Source organism: Bos taurus, chromosome 26 (genome assembly GCF_002263795.3).
Source record: "Bos taurus isolate L1 Dominette 01449 registration number 42190680 breed Hereford chromosome 26, ARS-UCD2.0, whole genome shotgun sequence".
Classification (NCBI taxonomy): Eukaryota; Metazoa; Chordata; class Mammalia; order Artiodactyla; family Bovidae; genus Bos; species Bos taurus.
Window position 1 is genome coordinate 8,885,922 of NC_037353.1, and position 19,154 is coordinate 8,905,075.

At 40.2% G+C, this 19,154-nt stretch overlaps 1 protein-coding gene across 31 annotated transcripts in view; it reads right to left on the reverse strand.

The window, feature by feature from the left end:
• Window positions 1-19,154, reverse strand: part of SGMS1 (sphingomyelin synthase 1) — a 323,882-nt gene that overhangs the window by 185,341 nt on the left and 119,387 nt on the right. Inside the window, exon 4 of one of the 31 annotated variants that reach the window (XM_059881897.1) lies at window positions 5,586-5,682. The exons of the other annotated variants lie outside the window; for them this stretch is intronic. The gene's annotated coding sequence lies outside the window, so the exon portion shown is untranslated. The remainder of the gene's footprint in view (window positions 1-5,585; window positions 5,683-19,154) is intronic. 31 annotated transcript variants of the gene reach the window in all.

Sequence of the window (19,154 nt, forward strand, 5' to 3'; positions counted from 1 at the left end):
ATTTAGAAAGATGGTGCCACCACCTTCACCATAATATTTTCAACACTCCCCTTGTGTTAAGTGGGGCTTGGAGGAAAAATAGTATCAAAACAAGACACTGGAAATCCAAATACCTACCTTAAATATTCTTGTCATTCATGCAATTTTTAACACATTATTAATATAAGAGCATTAATCTCATCATAAGCATTCAACAAATGAAATTGCTGGAAAAGTATTTTTATAAATGTCCAAGACTTTCAATAATATCAATAACCTGAGGTATGGAGATGACACCACCCTTATGGCAGAAAGTGAAGAAGAACTAAAGAACCTTTTGATGAAAGTGAAAGAGGAGAGTGAAAAAGTTGGCTTAAAGCTCAAAATTCAGAAAACTAAGATCATGGCATCTGGTCCCATCATTTCATGACAAATAGATGGGGAAACAGTGGAAACGGTAACAGACTTTATTTTGGGGAGGCTCCAAAATCACTGCAGATGGTGACTGCAGCCATGAAATTAAAAGACGCTTACTCCTTGGAAGGAAAGTTATGACCAACCTAGACAGCATATTAAAAAGTAGAGACATTATTTTGCCAACAAAGGTCCGTCTAGTCAAGGCTATGGTTTTTCCTGTGGTCATGTACGGATGTGAGAGTTGGACTGTGAAGAAGGCTGAGTGCCGAAGAACTGATGCTTTTGAACAGTGGTGTTGGAGAAGACTCTTGAGAGTCCCTTGGACTGCAAGGAGATCCAACCAGTCCATCCTAAAGGAAATCAGTCCTGAATGTTCATTGGAAGGACTGATGGTGAAGCTGAAACTCCAGTACTTTGGCCACCTGATGCGAAGAACTGACTCATTTGAAAACACCCTGATGCTGGGAAAGATTGAAGGTGGGAGGAGAAGGGGCAACAGAGGATGAGATGGCTGGATGGCATCACCGACTTGATGGACATGAGTTTGAGTAAGCTCCGGGAGTTGGTGATTGACAGAGCAGCCTCGTGTGCTGCAGTCCATGGGGTTGCAAAAAGTCGGACATGACTGAGCAACTGAACTGAACTGAAGAATTTGAAACAAGCGCAAGACATTTCTAGGTGCCTATCCCTTCAGTGAGTGTTAGACATCTCCCAGAGGGCCTTCTGGGGATTTTCTGAGTCAACAGGGCAATCCATCTCTAACCCACTGTTAATTTACAACTCTGTAAAACTGACAGTACTTCCAAATAATTCTTATTCATACCCATGCAAATAAAATTTGACCTGCCTGAAATGAAAGATGACCCAAATGTTACATCTTATTGTTCTGTTAAAATTTGTTTATCTATTAATAAATTTATTATAGCATTTCTGCTTTTTATTCAGTTTTTCAAATACTTCTTTAATTCTATAAATTGAACAAAAACTATGATATATGGTCACTTTATACCTACATTCAATACTTTTTAAACTTTAGCAATGATGATTTTAAAAATCACTCTGTTATAAACACCTAGAAGAGAGTTTGCAGTCACTCACAGCAACTGGTCATGGTATAACCTCCCAGCCTATGAATAACTGGTCTGTGCTGTTTGGGAGCCAGATTCTTGCAATACAGTGACAAATGGAAATGACATCACAGCGATCTCATCAGTAAAGCAAGTTATATTCTTGGTCTTTTATGTACCTCAGTGGGTATCAAGCCTTGAATCCCAATTGCATAGATACATATCATGCATCTACTTCTTAATGGACACAACATAAATAAAATCCAAATAAATTCATATAGAAAACCATATGAATAGGTGTGTGTGTGACAAAGAAAAATACAAATAAAGATACAGTCAGATCCATGCAACAAAGACCAGTGGGACACATAACCTACAACGTGAAGCAACCCTATTTGTTCAGAAAAAAAATAAATAATTTTGGTTGTAATCTGTTGCTCTTATCCTCGTGCACTTGTCCTTTCATTTTCTGAGCTAAATAAGTACACATCTAAATTAGCAAAGCAAGGCACATATATGTAGGCAATTAAAAAAATAATTCTTGGCAACCTTTAAACTCCTCAAAATTGGGGGCTTAAGGTTCTCTACTCATCACTTGATAGTCTGTCTTAAAAGAAAAACATTAGCAGAAAACAGGGCTGAATGATTCCACTTTACAGAAACAGTGAGTGGGAGTAATTGAATCATTCATTTTTCTAAATGTTATAAAAAAGAAAACACCCATCAACTGAGAGTCAATAGGAGTTTCTTGATATAATATGATGCATGAAAATGTATTTCCACTAACCATTTATGTAGCCAAAATCACAACAGTTTGCAAGTCACAAGTGTCCTACTAAGACTTAAAATAAGTTTATGTAATTTATAAAATGTGATTGAAACATACTTCTGAAGGCCTTGACAACTCTTCAGGAAACCACTTAAAACTTCATGACATGTAAAACTGCTGCTGTTGAAACTACATCCATGAAACCCCAAGTTTCATGTCACTCCAGATCTGTGCAGGGACCCCCTTAATGCATAAGGTCTTTTCCTCCTCCTTTTCAAGGACTACTCTTTCCTTTCAGCTCCACCCAGCTCCCCATTGCTTAGACAAATTCTGCTTTTTAAAAACCCTTCTTTGGGGACTTCTCCAGCAGTACAGTGATCCCTGGTTGGGAAACTAAGATCCCACATGAAGTACAATGTGGTCAAAAAAATAAAAATAAATTAAAACTTTCCTTTGGCAGTAATCACCTTTGCTCTGGAATCTCTCAGAAGCTCGAACAGACTAGTGAGCACAAGAGTCTCCAAGAAAGGGCTGCAGTAACATACCGCCTCTCACTTCTCAGAACTCCAAAGACTAGATTTTGGAAATTAAATTCCTAAGGAAAATGATGCTCTTGGCTTAGCTCCTGAGCTTCCTCCATCGGGTTTATTTCTCAGCCAAGAGTTAAGTATCCATCCAGGCCAGCCACATGCAGGGACAAGGGGGCCTCACCTCCCAAGTGTCACCTGAGGACGTGAAGAACTGCCCAAGAAGTATGCATCCATTCACTCACGGTCCTGATGTTCTAAGTCTGCATCATTGAAGTAGTAACAACCTCGGGCTACAACGCATGGCCTCCCTTAAGGGACCTGGTTAAACAAAAATCCTCAAACGGCTCAGTTATCAAACAGTACAGTGGAGGCTTAACCGCCCAGATGAAAGAAAAGTGACTTTATGGGACAATTTTTTTGTTTTCTCTTTTAGTAAGTGAAGATCTTTCCAAAATGTATTACATTTTTTTTCCTTCCTTTCCCGTTAGTAAAAGTAACAGATACTCTCTGAATGATATTAGAAAATACACACACAGACTAGAAAATATACACATAGACAAGAAAAATTACCAATAACCTCAGCCCTCAGTCAGAATCACTTACTATTTGGAAATTTTTCTTTATAGCCTTTCAAACAAAAATCCTTGTCCTTCTGGTGTCCCAAAGATATACATGGGCTTCCCTGATAGCTCAGTTGGTAAAGAATCTGCCTGCAATGCAGGAGACTCCAGTTCAATTCCTGAGTCGGGAAATCTGCTGGAGAAGGGATAGGCTACACACACTCCAATATTCTTGGGCTTCTTTTGTGGCCCAGGTGGGAAAGAATCTGCCTGCAATGTGGGAGACCTGGATTCAACCCCTGGGTTGGGAAGATCCCCTGGAGAAGGGAAAGGTTATCCATTCCAGTATTCTGGCCTAGAGAATTCCACTATATTTATATATATATATATATACACACATATATATACACATACACACACACACACACACACACACACATATGTATATATATAGGTTGTTTAGTCACTCAGTTGTGTCCGATTCTTTGCGACCCTGTGGACTGTAGCCTGCCAGGCGCCTCTATCCAAGGGATTCTCCAGGCAAGAATACTGGAGTGGGTTGCCATTTCCTTCTCCAGGGGATCTTTCCAACCCAAGAATCAAAGCCAGGTCTCCTGCATTGCAGGCATCTTCTTTACTAACCGAGCTACAAAGAAAGCCCATAAATAAATACTTTTTATTTCCTGTATAAATTTTGTGTATTTTTTGAATGACTTTATATATTTTGTGTAATCTTTATACACACTTTTGTTTACTTCTCACCTTATAAATTCATTCATTTTACAAATGTAGGGCTATGTATACTGTTTTGTAATAATTTTTCAGGTCACAACATGTAGATATGTTTCCAGACTATTAAACTATTAAATATTCCTCTACATCTTAGCCCTCTGCCCCTCCTCTATTTTGAGATGGTTGCCTGACTATTTGGTGGAGAATCAGGATTTCCTCCCAACTTCTAGTAATATTTTTTAATAAGAGTTACCCAGGTTCACTGTAAAATTTTGGAAAATGCCTTTGGGCTTTATCAAATTGAGGATATAGATACATACTACTTTGTAATTTGTTTTTACTCACATTATATCCTAAGTATTTTGTTACCTCCTTAAACACTTCTGGGGTTATTTCCTGATTTTTCTACAAAACAAGAAGAATACTCAGAACCATTATTGTAATACATTGTAGCTCTGGATGCAAATCATATGTTATGCAAATCAGAGTAATGATGCCAGGAGATACCAGTAAGTTTGGGCTGATTTATCGGTTTGTTTATGTTGTTTTTTTAAACAGTTCTCCAATATCAGGCTCTCTAATCAGTGATCTCTTCCTCATGAAAGTAAAAGAGACATAAAACTTCGTTCAGTTGACGTGTCTGCCAAGTAAGTTATTAATTCAAACAGACTTTTCCCAAGTCACGTTCCTGTTCTCTTAATAATCATAATAATGAGGAAGGGAAAACAGATGAGAATGAGAAAAATTATGTTCCTGTTACTATGACTTGGGTGATTTCAAAACAACTTCTACTATTTCTGAATCACTAATGAAAAGTCGATGTCAACAGTTTCAATGAACATTTTCTTTTCCACAGTCAGTAAGAAACACATATCCCTCATCGCCTTCAAATTTGTATATGAGTATTTGGAGCAAGTTTATTCCAACATCTGCAAATTCTCTCTCATCATTCATCAGAAGACAATTCGGCACTGGTCATGGTTTCTTCAAGCACTGTGACTTAACTGATTAACCAAGATCCATATTGAGGCCCAAGAACTCTGTGAGATTAGAAATGCTTTTTAAAAAGATAGGATCATCTGACGACCCTCCCACATAATGAATCAGCTTTCTCATTAAATCTGTTCCCAAAAACACATTTGATATTCTAGAGGCATACACTTAAATCAGTGAGACTGGTACTATCAGGCAAAGACGGTTACCAGACGAACCTGTAACCCTGGTCCTATACAATAGACAATACGGTTGTATAGTGGCCTCAGTGGATGTAGGCAAGTCATCTTTTTTTTTTTTAAGGTGTCTTTTATTGAAGATACAGAAAGGGTTTGGAAACAATCAGCACCACAAACAACAGGCAAAATCTATGCCCACCTCATCCATGAAAATTAAAACCTGTATCTGCCACACAATAGGCATTGAACAAATTTTCTGAACAACTAAAGGTTCTCAAACAATAACATCTTTCTTTCACCAAAATTCTTTGCTCCATGAGAACCATCAGGATTAATATATATGAGATTATTCAACCTACCTGTTATTCCACTTAAATCTGACGGGAGCTTGCACATTTGCCAAGGTAACAGTGACAGGCCTCATCAGATGTGTCCAGCTTTGCCGGCACTATCAAGCTGTAAAAAGCCATGTGCAAAATAACTTTTCCAAAATAGCGCAATCTTGTATTGCAGTCTCTTGGCTTGCCTTTTCAACTCAACTACATCAACCCTCCAAATATCGCCCTTTAAAAGGTCAAAAACACTCATTAGAAAATAAACACAGCTCAATCAAATACATTTGCCTGAAATAAACTAATACAAAGAAATGCCAATCAGCCCCCCACAAATAGGGGTCAAGTCTAGTAAGCTGCCAGTGTATCTTTTAACTTTGAGAAAGTCTTTCCGGCCACCTCTGTGCTTCATGCAAAAATGAGCACAATAAAGGACAGAAAGGGATGGGCATAACAGAAACAGAACATGCTAAAAAGAGGTGGCAAGAATACACAGAAGAACTAAACAAAAAAGATCTTCATGACAGAGATAATCACCATGGTGTGATCACTCGCCTAGAACCAGACATCCTGGTTGGTTGATGTCTGGTTTCCAGACATCAGCCATTCCAGACATCACCCACTGCCAAGTCAAGTGGGTCTTAGGAAGCATCATTTAGAACAAAGCTAGTGGAGGTGATGAAATTCCAGTTGAGTATTTCAAATCCTCAAAGATGATGCAGTGAAAGTGCTACACTCAACATGCCAGCAAATTTGGAAAATTCAGCAAAAGCCACAGGACTGGAAAAAGTCACTTTTTATTCCAATCCCAAAGAAAGGCAATGCCAAAGAATGCTAAAATTACTGCACAATTACATTCATCTCACACGCTAGCAAAGTAATGTACAAAATTCTCCAAGCCAGGCTTCAACAGTATGGGAACCATGAACTTCCAGATGTTCAAGCTGGATTTAGAAAAGGCAGAGGAATCAGAGATCAAATTACCAACATCCACTGGATCATCGAAAAAGCAAGAGAGTTCCAGAAAAACATCTACTTTTTCTTTATTGACTACACCAAAGCCTTTGACTGTGTGGATCACAACAAACTGTGGAAAATTCTTCAAGAGATGAGAATACCATACCACCTGACCTGCCTCCTGAGAAATCTGTATGCAGGTCAAGAAGCAACAGTGGAACTGGACATGGAACAACAGACTGGTTCCAAATCGGGAAAGGAGTAGACCAAGGCTGCATATTGTCCCCCTGCTTATTTAACTTATATGCAGAGTACATCATGTGAAATGCCAGGCTGGATGAAGCACAAGCTCAAATCAAGATTGCTGGGAGAAATATCAATAACTTCAGATATGCAGATGACACCACCCTTAGGGCAGAAAGTGAAGCAGAACTAAAGAGCCTCTTGATGAAAGTGAAAGACAAGAGTGAAAAAGTTGGCTTAAAAATCAACATTCAGAAAATTAAGATCATGGAGTCTGGTCCCATCATTTCATAGCAAATAGATGGGCAAACAATGGAAACAGTGAGACACTTTATTTTTGGAGGGCTGCAAAATCACTGCGGGTGGTGACTGCAGCCATGAAATTAAAAGACGCTTGCTCCTTGGAAGAAAAGTTATGACCAACCTAGACAGCATATTAAAAAGCAGAGACATTATTTTGCCAAAAAAGGTCCGTCTAGGCAAAGCTATGGTTTTTCCAGTAGTCATGTTGGATGTGAGAGCTGGACCATAAAGAAAGCTGAGCGCCAAAGAATCGATGCTTTTGAACTGTGGTGCTGGAGAAGACTCTTGAGAGTCCCTTGGACTGCAAGGAGATCCAACCAATCCATCCTAAAGGAAATCAGTCCTGAATATTCATTGGAAGGACTGATGCTGAAGCTGAAACTCCAATAGTTTGGCCACCTGATGTGAAGAACTGACTCATTGGAAAAGACCCTGATGCTGGCAAGGATTGAAGACAGGAGGAGAAGGGGATGACAGAGGGTGAGATGGTTAGATGGCATCACCAATGCAATGGACATGAGTTTGAGTAGGCTCCAGGAGTTGGTGATGGACAGGGAAGCCTGGTGTGCTGAAGTCCATGGGGTCGCAAACCATCGGACACTACCGAGCGGCTGAACTGACTGACTGTGCTTCAGGATGGGTAGAGGGTGTGTGTGTGTGTGTGTCTGTGAGCATGTCTGTGAGTGTATTTAACCTATAAAATAAGGATCTGGATCCGGAGGAGATGCTCTCTCTCATCTGTGATTTTGTACTGAAGTGATTTGCATTAAAATTATTCCAATTATTCTAACTATTCCAAATTATGAGCAAGAGGTGAGTTTGATTACTGTTGATTAAAAAATTGCCGCGGGAGGCAATGTAGTATAATGACAAGAGGCAAGTTTGAAATTAAGAAATGTAAACATGACACCTAGTATAAGAGGAGGAGACACACGTGGGGACGTGTTTGGATGGCACAGTGAGAGAGGTCCCTAGTGGAATTTAGTGAGTGGGCTCCAGGGATGCTAAACATCCTGAAAATGTGGGACAGACCCACACATGAGGTCCTCCCTTAAATCAAAGCTGTGAGCAACAGGGAAGAATCTGGATTTCAGATCACATCGTCTCTCAGGAGTTGTGACCTTGAATGACCAGTGGTTAAAGTCATTTGATTTTGAGCCTCAAGCTCCCTGAAGGTAAAACAGGAATATAATTATCAACCTCAAAGGTTTCTTTTGTAGACTAACGTATAAAACAGCATGAGCAAATTGCCCAGATTCTAATCCTGGCTCTATAAACGGTAGGCCCTTGTATGTTTCAGCTTAACCTCCTCACTGTCCTTACCCATTAAACTTAGTCCAAAAAAGTGCAGGGTTTTGACGAGCTGTGGCTCAAGGCATGTTAGCTATTATTATTAGTGCAGGGCTGATTATTAACAGGTGTTCAATGGGAACTCCAGCTCCATGGCCGCTCAAGGCCATATTACAGACCCTATATACACAATTTCAAAAGCTTAGTAACCATACCCATCTCAGGTCACCACTACCAGGAACAATCAGTAAAAAGAAGTAAGGCTCGTTCTTCAATGATATTAAACTGACATTTCAGCAAATTGTCTTTCAAAACAAATCTGTATGCTAATTTTTTTTTTGAAGACATACTAACCGCATTGACTAATGAGGCATAGCTTACACAAGGTTTCCAGGTGTGTCCCAAAACATAATTAATAGTTGAGAGGATTAAATGGCAAAGTCCAGGTTCCACACCCACGGTTAAATACTGAAAAATCTAAACATAAACAAAAACAAAAACCCATTATTAGCTTCTTAAAACCCCTCACACCCTGTGAATAACATTTAATTTTGGGAGGATGGTGAAAAATCACAAACACCATTTGCAGAAATGCTTTAACACTGATCAGGAGTTTAAGCCCCCAGCCCACTCGGCAGGTTGACAACCATGAAGCTGGCAGAAAAATGTCCCATGAACTGGTGACACAGTCCTTTGGCTCCAATAAACTGCAGCTTCCTCAGCAGCTGAAGGCTGTCCTTTCACAGCCGTACTCCAGGATCACGAGGTTTCTCATCAGGAACACGAATGGCCCCTGTGCTCACTAGCTTGAAGCTCTTCGATGTTAATGGGGAAGAGGGGCGGGAGAGGCTGGGGGCTCAGAATCAAGATTGTATTCTGTCAAGGGCAGGGCTTAATTAATGATTAAATTGTATCTTCCTGAAATAACATTTGATTGAAATACTTTTAGGAGTAAATGTTTAAATAGATGTGATATACTTAATCAGCATCTTTTCACAACTGCTGCCCTGGCATGATTAAAAACCATGTTAATCAAGCAAAATTCTCCAAAATAACTGATCTTTCACACAATAGGTGTTCAAATTCTACTTTCGCTAAGCCCAAGAGTAAGTCTTCTAAGATTTCAAATTTAACTATACTTTGACAGAGAAGTTTACTCTATACATATACTCACAGAGTGAGAAATAATGAGGACACAGAAGGATATACCTCTCAATATTAGTTCTAAAGGCATTAAGGTCTCAAAGTATGTTAGTTGCTTAGTCATGTCCGACTGTTTGCGACCCCATGCACTGTAGCCTGCCAGGCTCCTCTGTCCATGGAATTCTCCAGGTAAGAATACTGGGCTGGGTTGCCATTCCCTTCTCCAGGGGATCTTCCCAACCCAGAGATCGAACCTGGACCTCCTGCATCATAAGCAGACTCTTCACCGACCAAGTCATCAGGGAAGCCCAAGGTCTTCAATGGGGTCTGGTAAATAAATTCTGGCTCTTCCATTCATTGGAACTATATAGCTATTAAAACAAACGGGATAGATTTACATGTGATGACACAAAATCATCTTGAAAAAGTATAATATTACACAAAGAAAACAGCAAAGCACTGAATAGTGTGTATATTTATGCAGGATACAGTTACAGTAATACAGTTCAGTCGCTCAGTCATGTCCGACTCTTTGCAACCCCATGGACTTCACCACACCAGGCTTCCCTGTCCATCACCAACTCCTGGAGCCTGCTCAAACTCACGTCCATCAAGTCGGTGATGCCATTGAACCATCTCATTCTCTGATGTCCCCTTCTCCTTCTGCCTTCAATTCTTCCCCGCATCAGGGTCTTTTCCAGTGAGTCAGTTCTTAGCATCAGGTGGCTAAAGTATTGAAGTTTTAGCTTCAGCACCAATCCTTCCAATGAATATTCAGGACTGACTTCCTTTAGGATGGACTAGTTGGATCTCCTTTCAGTCTAAGGGACTCTCAAGAGTCTTCTCCAACACCACAGTTCAAAAGCATCGATTCTTCGACACTCAGCTTTCTTTATAGTTCAACTCTCACATCCATACATGACTACTGGAAAAACCATAGCTTTGCCTAGACAAACCTTTGTTGGCAAAGTAATGTCTCTGCTTTTGAAGATGCTGTCTAGGTTGGTCATAGTTTTTCTTCCAAGGGGCAAGTGTCTTTTAATTTCTTGGCCATGGTCATCACCTGCGGTGACTTTGGAGTCCAAAAAAATAAAGTCTCTGTTTCCATTGTTTCCCATCTATTTGCCATGAAGTGATGGGACCAGATGCCATGATCTTAGTTTTCTGAATGTTAAGTTTTAAGCCAACTTTTTCACTCTCCTCTTTCACTTTCATCAAAAGGCTCTTTAGTTCTTCTTCACTTTTTGCCATAAGGGTGGTGTCATATGCATATCTGAGGTTATTGATTTTTCTCCCGGCAATCGTGATTCCAGCTTGTGCTTCATCCAGGCATGCATTTCGCATGATGTACTCTGCATGTAAGTTAAATAAGCAGGGTGACAATATACAGTCTTGACATACTCCTTTCCCGATTTGGAACCAGTCAGTTGTTCCATGTCTAGTTCTAACTGTTGCTTCTTATGCATACAGATTTCTTAGGAGGTAGGTTAGGTAGTCTGGTATTCCCATCTCTTTAAAAATTTTCCACAGTTTGTTGTGATCCACACAGTCAAAGGCTTTGGTGTAGTCAATAAAGCAGAAGTAGATATTTTTCTGGAACTCTCTTGCTTTTTCGATGATCCAGTGGATGTTGGCAATTTGATCTCTGGTTCCCCTGCCTTTTCTAAATCCAGCTTGAACATCTGGAAGTTCATGGTTCACGTACTGTTGAAGCCTGGCTTGGAGAATTTGACCATTACTTTGCTAGCATGTGAGATGAATGCAATTGTGCAGTAGTTTGAGCATTCTTTGGCATTGCCTTTCTTTGGGATTGGAATGAGAAGTGACCTTTTCCAGTCCTGTGGCCACTGCTGAGTGCTCCAAATTTGCTGGCATATTGAGTGTAGCACTTTCACTGCATCATCTTTGAGGATTTGAAATAGCTCAACAACTGGAACTTCATCACCTCCACTAGTTATGTTTGTAGTGATGTTTCCTAACACCCACTTGACTTCACACTCCCAGTGTCTGCCTCTAGGTGAGTGATCACATCATCGTGGTTATCTGGATCATGAAGATCTTTTTTATATAGTTCTTCTATGTATTCTTGCCACCTCTTAATATGTTCTGCTTCTGTTAAGTTCATACCATTTCTGTCCTTTACTGTGCCCATCTTTACATGAAATGTTCCCTTGGTATGTCTAATTTTCCTGAAGATATCTCTAGTCTTTCCCATTCTATTGTTTTTTATTATGTAGGATATGTTTGTATTTGCATAGCCCATACATGAAAAATATACCCCAAAAAACTGAAACTATCTCTGGAAAAGGCAAGGGAGGACTAGCATGAAAGGAGGATTTCTTTTATCCTTTTATGTTGCTTTGGAAATTTTTTAAAACCATGTGCCTATTTTTAATTTTTTTGTTTTATTTTGGGGGCGGTGGGTGCTTAGCCACAACATGTAGCTTTAAGGATTTTAGTTTCCAGACCAGGGACTGAACCCAGGCCCTGTGAGTGAAAGCACCAGGTCCTAACCACAGGACTATCAGAAGTTTTTGCATTTCATTTTTTAATTAAAAAAAGAAACAATATATTTAACTTTTAAAGCAAAAGAGCAGATGCTCCCCACCTGTCAGTTTTCCTTTAATACTAAAGCCAACACATTAAACAATAAGCATGACCAAGGCAGGTAGATTTTTAAAAACAAAGTGGAAAATTAGAGTTTGCTGCTTCTCTATAAAACTGCTAACCGCCTTTCCTAAATTTTAAGGGACGAAATAAACAATTTCCACAGACCCCTACAAGAAACAGGCCTATAAAACGCTTGAAAAGACCGTGTTTGTTTTCTGGTATAAATAACTCAAATGCCTCTGAATTTCTTGCTGCCTCTCTTGTGGAACAGGTTGTAATGCCACAGTCTTCCATGAAGCAAACATTACAAAAAGCACTCCACAGCTTGTTGACTGTTTGTTATCTCGCAACCAAATGCCTAGGGGACTGACAGAACCTGTTCACATCAATAAACACCCACAAAGAGCTCACTCATCAATCAGAATTACATTGTGTGCTCTGCCAGCACCCCCACACTTCGCCCATCACCCCACCACTGCCACACCCAGAAAAGCAGCCAGGTACCTGGGAGCACACAGCTCCAGTCCACACCCTTACCTGGCCCATTCCTCCCCAAAACTCAGGCCAACCTGGTTGATCCTGGACAACAGCTGTCATCTATCCCTAGAAGGAAGAGATGTGGTCAGGGATGCACATGGCTTCCAAACCCTAGTTTAAACACAATCAACTGTCTCTGCTCCTTCCTACACTACGTTTCTGGTGATACGTGGCTTTGGAAGAATGAAAACAGCTCCTCTCCACCAGCTCCTAGTTCCCACCATCCTGGATCCATTCAACACAAGCTGTGTGATCTTAAAGGAAAAAAAAAAAAAAAAAGACTGGTTTCTTTGTTCCTGAATTTTGTCATCTGTGAAATGGTACCAATAATGCCATAGACCTACTTATAGGTCACAGAGCGAGGACGAGACAAGTAGAGCTTTTGGCACAAGGTAGCCCTCCATGTCGGAGAAGGCAGTGGCACCCCACTCCAGTCCTCTTGCCTGGAAAATCCCATGGGCGGAGGAGCCTGGTGGGCTGCAGTCCATGGGGTCCCTAGGAGTCGGACACGACTGAACGACTTCACTTTCACTTTTCACTTTCATGCATTGGAGAAGGAAATGGCAACCCACTCCAGTGTTCTTGCCTGGAGAATCCCAGGGACGGGGGAGCCTGGTGGGCTGCCCTCTATGGGGTCGCACAGAGTCAGACACGACTGAAGCGACTTAGCAGCAGCAGCAGCAGCGGCAGCCCTCTATGTGTGTCAGCTACTATCATCACCATCATCTTTGTATACAATCCTGCAGAAGCCTCCTGTTTGGTCTCCCTAATTCCCTATTCCTAATTCTAGTTTCTATCCAGCAGTATAAGTAGCCTTCAAAGTGGGGAGCTTGAGGAAGAATGGATACATGGATACGTATGGCAGGGTCCCTTTGCTCTCCACCTGAAACTATCATGACATTGTTAACTGGCTATACTCCAATATAAAATAGAAAGTTTAAAAAATAAAAAATAAATACAGGGAAAGAAGCACGGAGGGATTCAATCATCCTGGCTACATCTACCCTCCTCTCCCCACTGAAAAGTGATAACAGCCCCTGTTTGCTAAAAGCCCAGAAGCCTTGGGGCAAACCTCTCCAGGGAGCCCTTTAACTCCGGGCACTCTGGCTCCACCCATACTCCTCTCCTCCCAGAGACGGTAAAGGCCTGTGCCAGATGCTCCCAATACTTGATCAAACTTTTCCCACCTATGAATCAGAAGATGCCAAATAAGGACCATTCTGTGCTAGACTGTGAGCTCCATTCACCACGAGACACCTGCATTCATAGCTGTCAACCAACAAGAAATGTCAAGGCCCCTCTTTTCAAGTATTACAGTTCTCACAACCATAGAAAGCTGGAAGTCAGGAAAACCAGCTTCACTGTTGCATCATGTTAAACTTTTGGAATTGAATAGAACCAGTGAGACTCTGAACAATAAACCTAAAGTAAACAGATATTAGTCAAATTCCACATCGTTCAATTGACCTGCTCAGACTAGATGATTCATCCATCCATCTACCATCTAAAACTAGGCCTAACTCAAGAGTATGTAACTCTCGGTTACAAGTTTCACTTCTGGAAGCATCTCATTTATCTATTTGAATGGGAGCCCCTGGCTCTACCTCTCAGGCTGAGAAAGCTGCTGGTAAAGTACTCAGAGTGAAAATCTCCTGATACCACCCTCCAAAGAATTCAATTTCTAAGAAAAGTCTAACTCATTTTGCATTGGATAAGATGAAGAGAATGAAGGCTTCAAGCAAGTTGGGGGTTAGGGAAATAAAACTCAACATCTCCGTGATTTTCCACCACCCTTGCTTTTCCAGTGAATGCTGTTACAGTGGGCTGGGATAACTTAACCTGCGATATATGTGACTAAGATAAAAATCCCTTTTATCCTTCACAAGGAAGAGTTCACTGGCAGTCACTTCACTCTTTCCCCCAACCTTTTTTCACACTATTATTTTCAATTGTGATATAATACACATAACATAAAATGTTATGTTAAAATAAAATTAAAATAACATTCCATCTTAACCACATCTAAGTCAAGTTCAGTGGCATCAAGAACATTCACATTGCTGTGCAACCATTACCACCATCCATCTCCAGCACTTTTTCATCAACCCAGACGGAAACTCTGTTCTCACTGCACAATAACTCCATTCCTTCCTCCCTCCAGATCCTAGAAACCACCTTCCTACCTTGTCTCTACAATTCTGACCACTCTAGGTACCTCATATAAGTGAAATCATATGATGTCTATCCTCTTTCAACTAGCTTATCTCACTTAGCATGATGTCTTTAAGTTCATCCATGTTGTTGCATGTGTCAGAAGCTCGTTCCTTTTTAAGGATGAGTAATATTCCATTGTGAGTCTCTACCACATTTTGTCTTCCATGCACTCATCGATAGACATCTGGGTTGCTTCTACCTGTCAGCTATTGTGAATATTGCTACTATGAACGTGGGTGTGTAAGAATCTTTTCAAGACCCTGTTTTTAATGCTTTGGGGGGTATATGTCCAGAGCTGAGATTTCTAGATTATATGTTAGTTCTATTTTTAATTTTTTAAAGGAACTACCATATGGTTTTCCAAAGCAGATGCACCACTTTACATTCCTAGCAATCACGAGGGATCCAATTTCTCCACATACTTGTCAACACTTGTTAATTTCTGGGTGGATTTTTTTTTTTCCTTTCTTCTTTCTTGATAGTAGCATCCTAATGGCAATCCTTTACTTTTTTAACTCTAAAATGGTTGACTGAATTAACTTTTTTCCCACCTATAGAGTTTGCTAAGAATGTTAGCAAATCTGATTCTCGTGTGTATGTTAAATATTCATCTTCTGAGAGGTAACTATAATAAAGCATCTAAGATTTAGAAAGTTTTGGACACAAAAACCACCTTGTATTAAAATCTGAAACTGCCCCTTCTGAGGTACGGAAAGTACCACCTCTGAATCTTAGTTTTCTCATCTGTAAAATGAAGCTATATTCATTTCTTACAGTTGTGGGAGAACTGAATCACAAAATTGTATAAAGTACACATTAGCGTGTGCCTAGCACCTAATAAACACTAAATGAACGACATATGATGACAAGGAGCAGGAAGGTTTTGTTATTATGAGAATACTACTAATACTAGTAGTAATACTAATACTGAGAATACTTACTAAAAGTTAAGTCACAAAAAGATCTTTTATTTTGCCTTTTACATATGCCTAGCCTTTCCTCGTTTATTCAGGTATTGTTGTACACAATTTATACATCTACTCCTCAAATCTCAAAGGTGTTACTGTGGCCAAGGAAGCAGTTGTCTTATATATAAATATATAAACATAAATATTCTTCTCCAGTGCAGGCAGGATATCAGAAACTAAGCAATAGTAGCATAGCCCCAAAATGCACTTTCCAAAACTTGAGAAAGCAGTACCAATAACTTGTCACATTGTTCAAAGTATACTTCATCCAGTTAGACAAAAAAGGTGGAAGTACAGTGTGAGATAAGGTTTTTTTCTCTGTTCTTTTAATTAAAGAGTCAATGCCAAATGGTTATCTTCTGAAGTATGGCTTAGGCTAAATTTGCACACTATATTTTAAAAAAACAAACTTTACTTGTTGAAGCCTCTCCAGGTATTTTTAAAAATTTATTTACTTTATCTGACTCTGCCAGATCTTAGTTGTGGCATGCAAGATCTTCACCTGCAGCATGTGGGATCTAGTTCCTGATCAGAGATCAAACTAGATCAGAGATCCAGGCTCCTTACATTATGTGGGATCCTTGCAGTATGTGGGATCTAGTTCCTGATCAGAGATCCCTGATCAGAGATCCAGGCTCCTTGCATTAGGAATATGGAGTCTTTGCCACCAGACCACCAGGGAAGTCCCATCTCTAAGTATTTTTTACTTTACATCTTTATCTGGATTCTTGTTTAAATTCACAGGACCTGAGAGAAAGACTTAGAAATCATATAACCACTTATAGTTAGATATGTTTCCACTGACTTATTGATAAATTACAGTAACATACAAAACACTTGGGAACCTAAAGCAGGTGGAAATGATGTATGCACACTTCAAATTTAAGCAAGTCAAATAGATAGAAATGAATTTTTTAAAAAAAGTCAAATCAAAAGGGTACAGATTCATCATCAAAACACTTCAAGACTGCTCAGGGCGTGTGCACATGTACATTAGGCATTCTAAGGACTTTACATTTATTAACACTTCTGATATCTATAAAGGGTTCTGATTTGGGTTCCATCAATATTATAAATGTATTTTAAATTATTCCTTCAAATTTGGACATTTTACTTTCTTTATATACTCCACTGAGAAATATTCAGGTAAAACAATACTCCAAAACCTTAATTATGTTACTGGCTTCAGATTTCTAGATGGTCGTCATCTCTGCATCTTGGCTAATACAAACTCATACTAGACTCTTTCTCCCACCCACCCAAACAAGTGGTTCAAAACACTGGGATGCCCTGATAATGGCATTTATTTCAGTTTATTAGTTCAGATTTAAACCAGCAAATTCTGTTTCAACCACTGTTACCTTATTTCAATTTTTTAAAAGATTTTTTGATGTGGACAATTTTTAAAGTCTTTACTGAATTTGTTACAATATTTCTTTTGATTTTTATAATTTGGTATTTTGGCCTAGAGGCCTATGGGATCTCAGCTCCCCAACCAGGGATAGAATCCACACAACGTGTGCTGGAAGGTAGTCTTAACCACTGGACCACCAGGGCCCACAACCATTATTACTTTAAACTGTTTTAAAATTATTTTCTAGCTTCAAAAATTAATGCATATGGGCATATAATTTTTAACTCTTTCTTCGGTGTTTTAAGATTTAATGAGTGATCTCAGCTGATTTTTCAACAAACTCTTTAATCCTAGAAAGGCTCATGGTCAATGACTATTGTCACTGGCTCTCAGTGATCACTAGAGTCAGGTAGAAGGAACTGGGCTGAAGTTATTGCCCTATAAAATAAATCCCTGCAATTAGCTTCACTACTTTAAATGACAAAAAGACCATACATTCTCCCCAAAGCTGTATGTTTTGAATCCTAAGCTTTTCTCTGTGTCTCCACCTCCCTCTGAGTTTTCACTATGATCTGACCACCAAGAAGACACCGACAAGTAAGAATAAGAACGTCAATGCTAACAAACAAGACAGCCTGTGAGGTCACTGTGCTTATTTTTTCTTTCTTTATTGGTTTTTGCACTGTGAATCCCACCCGCAGAGGCGGCCACAGTTGACCTGTAGGTGTTCCTATCACCTCTGCCTGCCTGGAGTTCACAGCATTAGGACTAAGTCTGCTGCTCAGACTCAAAGTTATGTAACAGCCAGAGTCTCTGAGCCTCAGAACCCCAATCTCTGAGAAGAAACCATGGGCCAGCAGCTCAGTAGCAGGGCCAGGTCTCCAGAATCCCACGCCAGGGCTCCTTCTCTTAGATCTTTCCTCTGCTGCCCTGGGTCCTGAGGCACGGCTCAGGGCACCCAGAGACGCAGCTTCTGAATCCTGACAATTCATCCGGAGTTCAGCTGAACAGAAGTACTCTAGCTCACAGTTTGTCCCCTCTCCCCTTGCGTATTTTGCTTTCATCAAATATCCTAATGTCCTTCACAGAAGTTTTCTTTTTCCCAGGACCCAGCATAGGATCAGAAATGCATTTAACTCGTAGGTCTCTTTAGTCTCCTTTAAACAGAAACAGTTCTTCAGCTTTTGTCTTTCAGGACATTGATATCTTTGAGAAACATATGCCAATAATTTTTAGAGAATATCCTTCAATTTAGGTTTCTCTGGTGTTTATTCATGATTGGATCTGGATTCCTGACTGGGGTGTGACACCCAGAGACATGTGACACTCGCTATTTTTTATGTGCGAGTTCCCGCATGCTCAGTCGCTTCAGTCCTGTCTGACTCTTTGCGACTCCATGGACTGTAGCCCATCAGTGCCTCTGTCCATGGGATCTCCAGGCAGGAATACTGGAGTGGGTTGCCATGCCCTCCTCCAGGGGACCTTCCTGACCCAGGGGTCAATCCTGTGTCTCTTACATCTCCTGCACTGGCAGGCAGGTTCTTTACCACTAGAGCCACATGGGAAGCCATGACTGGTGGATTTTGACTCCTTGTTTACAGCGTTGTCCAGTTTCCCCACTGAACTACTACTTTTTTTTCCTTTTGTAGTCAGTTATTAAATCTGTGAGGAGAACAATGACACTGATTTCAGAAACCAACCCTTACATTTGATTGGTTAATAGTCACTTGCTGAGCACCTGCCAGCTGCTGGGCATGGTGGTGGCACTGGAGATGCTACACTGGGAAAAGAGTTATATCCCTGCCCTCAGGAGGCTTACATTCTAGTTAGAAAGGCAGATAATGGGCAAATAAATAAAGCATACACTGTGTACCCTGGTCACAAGTGCTTCTAAGGATATAAAGCCGAGACAGGCAGGCAGGACTGGAGAAAGAGTAAGTTGAGCCGGTGTTGCTGTTGTGGCTTTGAGCCCAGGAT